Source organism: Lithobates pipiens, unplaced genomic scaffold (assembly GCF_037356315.1).
Source record: "Lithobates pipiens isolate NorthernLeopardFrog02 unplaced genomic scaffold, aLitPip1_a1.2 Scaffold_8, whole genome shotgun sequence".
Lineage (NCBI taxonomy): Eukaryota > Metazoa > Chordata > Amphibia > Anura > Ranidae > Lithobates > Lithobates pipiens.
This window is the reverse complement of record NW_027507903.1, coordinates 599,548,794-599,559,965: the sequence shown is the minus strand read 5'-3', so window position 1 is coordinate 599,559,965 and position 11,172 is coordinate 599,548,794. Positions and strand designations below refer to the sequence as shown.

The following is an 11,172-nucleotide window of genomic DNA, read 5'->3' as shown; positions in this document are numbered from 1 at the left end:
GCTGATGAGGAGCAAGGAGAGGTCCACTTTGTTCTTTGGTGTGGGTCTTTGAGGTACGCTTGCCAACGAGCTGCATGGCAGGTCAACATATGTCTGGTCAAGCATGTGGTGCCCAAGCGGCTGATGTTTTGGCCACGTGAGATCCGCTTGAGACATATGTTGCAAATAGCAGCCATGCGATCTGATGCACTCGTCTCAAAAAAGGCCCACACCAAAGAACTTTTAGAATAACGCGCAGAGGAAGCGCTCTGTGCAGGCGGAGCTCTGCGGTGTGATTCAGTCGGTGTGCTGCCCCTAAGCTGGCCCCCGGAGGGCATCCTGCCCCGTTGGACATGTGCCTCCTCCTCCTCCTCCTCCCTCCTTCCAGGCACCCACGTGGAGTCAGTGCCCTCATCATCCCCTCCCTCTTCATCGCTGTAGCAAACCTGGCAGTATGCTGCAGCTTGTGGAACATGACTGCCATATTGCTGTCCTTCTTGAGCATCCCCTCTCTCTGCGCTCCCGCTACTGCCTTCCTCTAGCTGAGTGTCATCATCAGAGCCCACCAAACACTGGGCATCCTCCTGGAGCATGTACCCAACACTGTGCTCAAAGAGTTCAGGAGACTCCTCAGGAGGACGTGGTGGGTCTAGGGAGTCACTGATAATGACATTGAGAGGAGGGAAGACGATGCGTTGGCAGCTGCTTTGCTACTACCCTGAGACTGGGTGAGAGAGGATGAGGAGGATGAAGAGGGCTTGGTCATCCACTCTACCAAGTCATTGGCATGTTGCGGTTCAACATGTCCAGCTGCAGAAAAGAAGGACAAGCATGTCCCATGGCTACGTGCTGATGACAATGCACCGCGTCCACGACCAGCACTGTTGTCTCTAAACACAGAGCCTGCTTGCCCTCTTTTATCGGCTCGCGCCTGTCTGCCTCTCCTTGCTGGCCTTCCAGACATGGTAATGGCCTGAAGGGAGTTGGGTAAAACAGTAGTTGGGTAGTTTATATTGTGCTGGAGGCACACAACACCCACTAACTCCTGCAGATGCCTTTTTTATAGAACAGCAGAGATAAAGGGGTATATACAGATGTATACTGTGCTGTGCTGGAAGCACACACAACTTCCAATAACTCCTGCAGATGGCAATTGGGCTCAAATAGAGAACAGCTATGTAGGTGGATTATGGCGGTATGTACTGGGTACAGAGCATGCAGACAGCACACACTATCTCCTAACACTACTGACTGCAAGCTCTATTATTAAAGATGGACCACTAGCTATATAGGTGAGGTGAATATCGCGGTGTATACTGCGGTCAGGGCACGCAGACAATAACCAGAAAACAGCAGAGATAATAGTCACTGCAACAGGGGAGGCCCTGTACAACTGTACATTTTTGTATTTCATATCACCTCCTGCACCAGTGATAGTGGTCCCCTGTATAGATATAGAGGGTAAATCTCCACAAACAGTAATAAAAATGTGACAGAGGGTCTACCCAGTGGCGTAACTAGAACCTTCAGGGCCCCGATGCAAGAAACCATGAAGGGCCCCCCTGAACCCCAGCCAGGGCCCTTCCCTCCGAGTCCGGCGGCGGAACTCCAGGGCGTGGTCACAGGTATGACCTTTGTGAGCCCTGTAGTTCCACCACTGGTATCAGTAGTTTTATTTATTTTTTATTTTTTTTAGGTGCCCAATTGGGGGACTGTCCCTAGGCAGGATGGGGTCCCCGTCCCCAGAAGAGATGAGGTCCTTTTCTCCAGGGCAGATGAAGTTACTGCCCCCAGGTGAGGAGGGGTCCCTGTCCCCAGGGGAGGTAGGGGTCCCTGTCCCCACTTGAGAAGGGGTCCCGGTCCCCAGGGGAGGTGGGGGTCCCTGTCCCCACTTGAGAAGGGGTCCCTGTCCCCAGGGGGAGATGGAGGGGGTATGTAATGGTGTGTGGTGGATGGGGTCCTCTCACTCACCATGACCAAGCTTTAGGCCGCGCACTCATCCATGTTGGCCTGAGCTCCATCCAGTGTGCTGGACAAGCGATCAGAATATCTCCCAGAAAGACCTTTCATCATCTGTGTATGACGGGGGAGGAGGGGGGCTGGCAGACAAGCCTGCAGTGTCCTCCGGGGGGCTCTCATAGGGCTGCACTGCATCTGTGTGCTTAAAGTTTGTTTACCAGGGAGAAGTATGCAGTACAGTGTGGGCCGGACTCAGGGGGGGGCGGGACTCTGGCTGGGGAGAACAGACATTGGACTGAGTGGCAATGCATGGAGCAGGAGAGGGGTACTCTGAGGAGCCGGCCGAGGACACAGGTCATGCGGGGAATGCACAACTAAAGAGCAGCCATATGTAGAGGGGGCTGCATGGGCCCCCTGCATCACAGGGCCCGGTTGCGGTCGCAACTGCTGCACCCCCTATAGTTGCGCCCCTGGGTCTACCTCTTCCGTATTCTATCAAAAACATGGAGTCTCATGCTCTCCCATTGCTGTAGTTATGCCTCAGCTACCAATGTAACTTCATTTATTCTGGTGCTGTTTTGGTCCTTTAAAAAATAATAAGTTAAATTTTCCAGTGCACTAGAAGTAAACTGACATATCTGTTGGTGACAATGGAGCTGCTGAAGGATCAGTGGTCCCTGAAAATAAGTCAACCTTTATTGTCATTCTACTACACGTGAGGACATAAGGAAGACCAAAAGTGCTGCATACTAATTAAATATAGTTATACACATAAAATGGAAAACAGTGAAGAACGTAAAATAAAAAATGATAAACCTATACACATCTGGGAACTATGTAAAAGATTTCTCACTAATATTACCTTGTATAAAGTGGGTTAGGATTTCTATCGGGTTTAAAATCCTATTTTAATGTGATGTTTAATGCTAACTGGATTTAAAGGATTCAGGAAACTTTCCTAACAGACCACTAGGAATGAAATCACATACCTGTTATTTCATCTTTAGTAAAATCTGTAATTGAAACAGAAGATCTTATTAGGATTTAATTTTTTATTAAAATTAGATTCTTGACTATATACTGTATTTATTATAATTCTAAATCTATATGAAACAGTATATGTGTATTTTGATTCTTTCCAACTTAAACTACTCTTCTGTTTCTGCTTACTTTGCATGGATGGTTTGCCAATAGTGCTGAATGAAAATGAAAGTCTTTATTTTCCCAAAATTTCAGAAAATTGGGGAGTTTTGAAAATTTCAAAATTCTGTTATTTGCCAAAATGCATACACTACAAATTCCATAGTCCTTAGTCCATCTCCAGAGTGAGCAAGAGTTATGGCGGCTTACATTCTTGCATTCAATCGCGCCATGGAGAATGCATGTAGCCACCCTCTAGGAAATCAGATCATAGCAGCAACAATAAAAAAAAGAAGAAATCTGGAGATATTAAGGAGACTGTAGCCTTATGAGTTTATGTGAAATCTCCATTAATACCTGTACAATATTGTAATTAGAAATATATTTCAGTTAGAGGGAAATATATTTAAAGTATTGAGTGTTGTGTTGGTGTTACTGTAATTAGTTCAACTTCAAAGCGTGGCCTTTTGTTTTCCCTGATAACATCTCACCTGGGAAGTAAACAACAGCTTTCTTTGACTCATCCATTCAGGCTATTCCCAATATACATTTAATCGGTACAGTGACCAATTAGGGAGAATTATATGAGCCACACTACAGAAAGTAGGGGGTGATATAATGCTTTGTGAGCAAGCTAACTCACTCTGGTGTGGGAACACACAGCAGTCACCATCAGGGCCGGACTGGCATACCGGGATACCGGGAGATTTCCCGGTAGGCCGCCTGCCATGGGGCCGCTTTCGGCTGCACTGCTCCTCTCTCGTTCTGTGTATCACAGAACTGGCTGGCTGTGTTCGGCGGCCGTGCTATAACACGGCCCCGCCCCCCTAGACCTGCTTGTGTGATAGATGGAGTATTAATTCTATCTACTATCACACAAGCAAGTCTAGGGGGGCGGGGCAGTGTGATAGCACGGCCGCCGAACACAGCCAGCCAGCTCTGTGATACACAGAACGAGAGAGGAGCAGTGCAGCCGAAAAGGGGACATATAGAGGAGATGAGCTCTCTATATTCCTCCATGCAGCCGCTGCTTCTCCTCCTATCCAATCCAACTTCTTTTACTGCCCCCTCCAGTTATCCTTGTGCTCCCTGCCCCCCCTCCTGCTCTCCTCCCTCACCACACTCTCCAGCCACCCCCCCACAGTGCTCTCTAGCCCCCCCACAGTGCTGTCCACCCCCCCCCACAGTGCTGTCCACCCCCCACAGTACTCTCCACCCCCCCACAGTGCTCTTCAGCCCCCCCACAGTGCTCTCCAGCCCACCCCCCACAGTGCTGTCCACCCCCCACAGTACTCTCCAGCCCCGCAAAGTACTCTCTACCCCCCCACAGTGCTGTCCACCCCCCACAGTGCTCTCCAGCCTCCACAGTGCTGTCCACCCCCCACAGTGCTCTCCAGCCCACCCCAACAGTGCTCTCTAGCCCCCCCCCCACAGTGCTGTCCACCCCCCCACAGTGCTCTCCAGCCCACCCCCACAGTGCTGTCCACCCCCCACAGTACTCTCCAGCCCCCCACAGTGCTCTCCACCCCCCCACAGTCCTCTCCAGCCCCCACAGTGCTCTCCAGCCCCCCCCAGTGCTCTCCAGCCCCCACAGTGCTCTCCAGCCCCCCACAGTGCTCTCTACCCCCCACAGTGCTGTCCACCCCCCACAGTGCTCTCCAGCCCACCCCCCACAGTGCTGTCCACCCCCACAGTGCTCTCCAGCCACCCCCCACAGTGCTCTCCACCCCCCAACAGTGCTCTCCAGCCCCCCCACAGTGCTCTCCAGCCCCCACAGAGCTCTCCAGCCCGCCCCCACAGTGCTCTCCAGCCAGCCCCCACAGTGCTCTCCAGCCAGCCCCCACAGTGATCTCCAGCCCCCCCCACAGTGCTGTCCACCCCCCACAGTGCTGTCCAGCCCCCCACAGTGCTCTCCAGCCCCCCACAGTGCTCTCCAGCCCCCCGCAGTGCTGTCGACCCCCCACAGTGCTCTCCAGCCCACCCCCACAGTGCTTTCCAACCCCCACACTTCTCTCCAGCCTCCCACAGTGCTTTCTACCCCCCTCAGTGCTCTCCAGCCCCCCACAGTGCTCTCAACCCCCCCCCCCACAGTGCTCTCCACCCTCCCACAGTGGTCTCCACCCACCTCCCCCCCACAGTGGTCTCTAGCCCCCACAGTGGCCTCCACCTCCCCTCACAGTGGTCTCCAGCCCCCACAGTGCTCTCCAGCCCCCCACAGTGCTCTCCAGCCCCCACAGTGCTCTCCAACCCACACACTTCTCTTTACCCCCCCTCAGTGCTCTCAACCCCCCCACAGTGCTCTCCACCCCACCCACAGTGCTCTCTAGTCCCCCCACAGTGGTCTCCACCTCCCCCCCACAGTGGTCTCCAGCCCCCCACAGTGGTCTCCAGCCCCCACAGTGGTCTCCACCCCCCACAGTGGTCTCCAGATCCCACAGTGCTCTCCAGCCCCCCATGCTCCCCACCCCTGTTCTTTCTGCACCCAGCACTCTCTGCCCCCGTGCTCTCCAACCCTGTTCTTTTTGGCTCCCCCTCCAGTGCTCTCTCAAGCTCCCCCCAGCACTCTCTGCTCCCCACCCCTGTACTCTCCACTCCCCCCTGCATTTTGCCCCCACCCATGTGCTCTCCAACTCTGCCATTCCTCTCCGCCCCCCATAGCGCTCTCCAGTCCCCCGTGCTTTCCACCCCTGTTCTTTCTGGCCCCCACTGGTGCTCTTAAGCTCCCCCCATTTCACTCCACTCCTCCCTGCTCTTTGTACCCCCAGTGCTCTCCAGCCCTGTTTTTTGGCCCCCCAGTACTCTCAAGCTCCCCCCCAGTGCTCTTCGCTACCCCACACTCTTAGCCCCCAGTACTCTCAGCCTTCCGTGCTCTCCACCCCTGTTCTTTTTGGCCCCCACCATTGCTCTCAAGTCCCCCCCAGCACTCCCCACCCCTGTGATCTCCACTCGCCCCTGCTCTTTGCCCCCACCCATGTGCTCTCCAACCCCACCACTACTCTCTGCTCCCCCTTCTCTCCAGCTCCCACCCAGTGCTCTCCACTTCCCCAGGACCAGGGGACAGGCTGACTGGGGCCAAAAAATAAGGACAGCTGAAGGTGCAGGTGGCCAAGGACCACTCCATCTCACAGCAAACAGATCCTCTGGAAGGAGCAGCGTCCCCATCCAAAACGAGAACAGGCTCTGGCTGCTGCTGGCCGTCATGGATATCCTGCTGACATGAAAGGTACTGTACCGAGCATCAACAGCACACCTTCCCACAGACAGGGACTGCAGATTGGGACATGCGGCACAGGAGAGGCTGACAGGATGGGCACAGTGAGGCTGCAATGATGGGCACAGTGAGGCTGCAATTATGGGCACAGTGAGGCTGCAATGGTGGGCACAGTGAGGCTGCAATGGTGGGCACAGTGAGGCTGCAATGGTGGGCACAGTGAGGCTGCAATGGTGGGCACAGTGAGGCTGCAATGGTGGGCACAGTGAGGCTGCATTTGATGGGCACAGTGAGGCCGCATTTGATGGGCACAGTGAGGCCGCATTTGATGGGCACAGTGAGGCCGCATTCATGGGCACAGTGAGGCCGCATTCATGGGCACAGTGAGGCCGCATTTATGGGCACAGTGAGACTGCATTTGATGAGCACAGTGAGGTTGCATTAATGGGCACAGTGAGGTTGCATTGATGGGCACAGTGAGGCTCCATTTGATGGGCACAGTGAGGCTGCAATGGTGGGCACAGTGAGGCTGCAATGATGTGCACAGTGAGGCTGCAATGGTGGGCACAGTGAGGCTGAATTTGAAAAGCACAGTGAGGCTGCATTTGATGAAAACAGTGAGGCAGCATTGATGGGCACAGTGAGACTGCATTTGATGGGCACTGGTGAGGCTGCATTGAGCTCTTGTATCATGTCTGCAGTCTCTGACCATCTCCGGTATTATGTCTGCAGTCTCTGACCATCTCCTGTATCATGTCTGTAGTCTCTGAGGGAGTCTAGAGAAGAGTCAGGATGGGGGTCATGGGAGAAGTCAGACTTATGTGGACTGTGAAGAGGAGACTATAGGATAAAATCAGAGCCAACCAAGCTGGAGCTGACTGACTGAGCCCTGCATGGTGCACCTGAAAGGTCGTCAGTGACAGCACCACCAAGGCCAGTCTGAAGGGGGGTCACTGATGTAAGGGGAGTGAATACGATAATGGCACTGATATAAAGGGTTTCCCCCTTATATCAGTAACCCACCCCCCTTACCTTAGTGTATTCTTTCTGAAGAAGGTGGTCTCCCCCCCCCCCATGTTCTGAGTTCCTGGGGTCACCCTTTATGATTGATCACTTTTAACTGGAATTTGCTTATATATATATATATATATATATATATATATATATATATATATATATATATATATATATACATACATACATATAAATCCCTATGTGATTTCATATCTGTCTTATCTATATATAATACACTCTTCAAATGTGCTCTAAAATGTGTGGTTTTCCCTTTTATTAACATAAAATAACGACGTTATGCTGTTGTGCTGGTATAATAATGCTGTGGGGCTGGTATGAAATTTTTTCCAGGGCTGGATTTTATTCCCAGTCTGGCCCTGGTCACCATGGGCTGACCTGAAGTTAACAGGTAATCTAACTCTAAACTTGCACCTTATATTGTATTGTAAATATGGTTCTGTGAGTAATTTGTAAATGTCATGTAAGCCAGGGGACCTACACTGTACATTGTGTTGTAAACACTGTCTGGGGTGTAATTTGTATAGATTATGTAACCCTATAAATCAATGTGTATTGCGGATTGAACTACCTCTTTTGCACAAAATCTCTCAGATCTAGATATGTATATGTCCATACTACTACAATGATTGAGGTGTATGCACATAATCATAAAGACTAGGCAACAAGGCTTACAGCAATATGAGGTTCTTGGCCGAGTTAAGAATATACACTTGAATGGATTTTTTTTTTTTTATCAAAGTTTGTGTCACTTTAAAGTGGTGTATGGTGGTATCTCAGTGTGTAAAGGGCTTTGAATGGTTCCTGATAAATACAGAAGCTCCTTTCACTAATTATGCAAAACAACATGCCTTCAATATTCTCCTTATGTTTTTCTTTTTTTTCACAGAAAGAGAAAACAGAAAGTGAAAAAATCTAATAAAAAAATGAAAGTGATAGTAATCAATCAAATACACACACACAAAAAAAAAAAATGAAAACGAATAAATTAAATAAACAAAACAATCCTAAATCCAAAAGTGATCCACAGCCTCTAAATAAAGAGGCTAAACAAAAAAAATGCAAACACATTAAATAGACAAAACAACCCTACATCCAAAACTGATCCACACCCTCGAAATAAAGAAAAAAAGTTGTATTTTCTCCCCATATCGATTTCTCCTAAACAGCTCAGAAATGGAAATCAAGAGATGTGTTGGTTTCATCAGTTTTTTTCCTTATACAGGCTATTTTCTCCTTTATTTTCACCTGGTAGTCTCCCTAATAATATACTTCCCATCCAAAGGTTGCTCTACTCTATCAAAAACATGGTGTCTCATGATCTCCTATGAAAAAGTATTCACCCCCCCCTTGAAATTTTTGTAATGGGTTAACCAAAAATGTAATTTTATTTTATTGTGATTTTATGTGATAGACCAACAAAAAGTGGCACATAAATGTGAAGTGGAAGGAAAATGATACATGATTTTAAATTTTTTTTACAAATAAACATCTGAAAATTGTGGCATGCATTTGTATTCAGCCCCCTTTACTCTGATACCCCTAACTAAAATCTAGTGGAACCAATTGCCTTCAGAAGTCATCATGAAGGCCAAGGAACACAATATACAATATATATACACAATATATACACAATATAGCGGTCAGGGATAAAGTTGTGGAGAAGTTTAAAGCAGGGTTAGTTTAAAGAACAATATGCCAAGCTTTGAACATCTCACGGAGCACTGTTCAATCCATCATCCAAAAATGGAAAGAGTATGGCACAACTGTAAACCTACCAAGACATTGCCGTCCACCTAAACTGACAAGCCGGGCAAGGAGAGCATTAATCAGAAAAGCAGCCAAGATGCCCATGGTAACTCTGGAGGAGCTACAGAAATCCACAGCTCAGGTGGGAGAATATGTACACAGGACAACTATTAGTCATGCACTCCACAAATGGCCTTTATGGAAGAGTGGCAAGAAGAAAGCCATTGTTGAAAGAAAGCCATAAGAAGTCCCGTTTGCAGTTTGTGAGAAGCCATGTGGGGAATACAGCAAACATGTGGAAGAAGGTGCTCTGATCAGATGAGACCAAAATTTAACTTTTTGGCCTAAAAGCAAAACACTATCTGTGGCCGAAAACTAACACTGCACTTCACCCTGAACACACCATTATGAAACATGATGGTGGCAGAATCATGTTGTGGGGATGCTTTTCTTCAGCAGGAACAGGGAAGCTGGTCAGAGTTGAGGGGAGGATGGATGGAGCCAAATAGAGGATAATCTTAGAAGAAAACCTGTTAGATTCTACCAAAGACTTCAGATTGGGGTGGAGGTTCACTTTCCAGCAGAACAACGACCCTAAACATACCAGAGCTACGATGGAATGGTTTAGATTAAAGCATATGTGATCTGTGGCAAGACTGTTCACAGACGTTCTCCATCCAGCCTGACAGAGCTTGAGGTATTTTGGAAAGAAGAATGGGCAAAAATCTCACTCTCTAGATGTCCAAAGCTGGTAGAGACATCCCCAAAAAGACTGCACTTCACCCTGAACATACCATTATGAAACATGGTGGTGACAGAATCATGTTGTGGCTAGCCACACTTTTGATATATTTATTTGTAAAGAAAAAATTAAAACCATTTAGCAGTTACTTTCCACTTCACAATTATGTGCCACTTTGTGTTGGTCTATCACATAAAATCCCAATAAAGTACATTTATGTTTTTGGTTGTAACATGACAGAATGTGGAAAATGTTGAGGGGTATGAATACTTTTTCAAGGCACTGTATGTCTCAGCTACAGGTGTAACTGCATTTATTCTGGTTCTGGTTTGGTTCTTTAAATAAAAAGTTACATTTTCCATTGCACTAGAAGTAACCTCATGTACTTGTTGGTGAAAATGGAGTTGTCGAAGGATCAATGGTCCCTGAAAATGCAATCCTATTTTAATGTGACGTGCTAACTGCATTTAAATGATTGAGGAAAAATTCCTAAGAGATCACTAGAAGGAAAATCACATACCTGTTGCTTCTGTGCTGTAATCTGTAATTGAACAGAAGGCATTTTTTTTATGGAAATGAACTTAACATGATTCTTGACTAAATTCTTATAATATTATTTACCTCAATATACAGTAGATGAATTTTGATTATGTCTCCTTTAAAGTGGTTGTAAGCCCTTACAAACCACTTTGACCAACAGGTAAGCCTAGATTAAGGTTTACCTGTAGGTCCAAGAAATATCTCCTAAACCTACACGGTTTAGGAGATATTTACAAAAAGACAGGCATCGCTGTTTATGGCACATGCACCATAGACAGCGGTGCGCAGGCGCACTGAGCATGCCACAAATCACAGCGATATGCCGCTCGTGTCGGCTCCCGTATGCATGCGTGGGAGTGACATCATCGCGGCTCCGGCGAATCACAGCGCTGGAGCAGCGAGACCTGGAAGTCACTCCGAGATACATGGCAGCAGTGAAGATAAAGGAAGAGGACCGCTTTGGGGGCTTCGTTCTCAGGTTAGTTATTCATAATGAGCTAGTATGCGCATTCTAGCTCATTATGCCTTTGCCTTGCAGGTTGCATTTTTTTTTAAAGTGCCTTTACTTCCTCTTTAATTGCTGTTCTGTTTCTGCTTGATTTGTCATGGATGGGTTTGCCAATAGGGGTGAATGAACATAAAAGTTTTTATTTTCCCTAAGTTTAGGTGTTTTGAAAATGTTGGATTTTAACCCCTTGCTGTTGTGCTATAAAGACCAAAAATGTTGTAAAAAATGCATTTTTCTTTGTTTTTGTTTTTTTATACATTTTGCAAATTAGTAATTTTTCTTCATACATTTGGGGCAAAAGTTATACTGCTA

The 11,172-nt window shown here is 48.0% G+C and overlaps 1 long non-coding RNA gene across 1 annotated transcript in view; it reads right to left on the bottom strand.

Annotated features, from left to right (window-relative positions):
* Positions 1 to 10,332: 10,332 nt before the first annotated feature.
* LOC143963778 (uncharacterized) overlaps positions 10,333 to 11,172 on the bottom strand; it is a 52,952-nt gene continuing 52,112 nt past the window's right edge. Inside the window, exon 3 of the long non-coding RNA XR_013271040.1 lies at positions 10,333 to 10,353. This is a non-coding gene — a long non-coding RNA (uncharacterized LOC143963778). The remainder of the gene's footprint in view (positions 10,354 to 11,172) is intronic.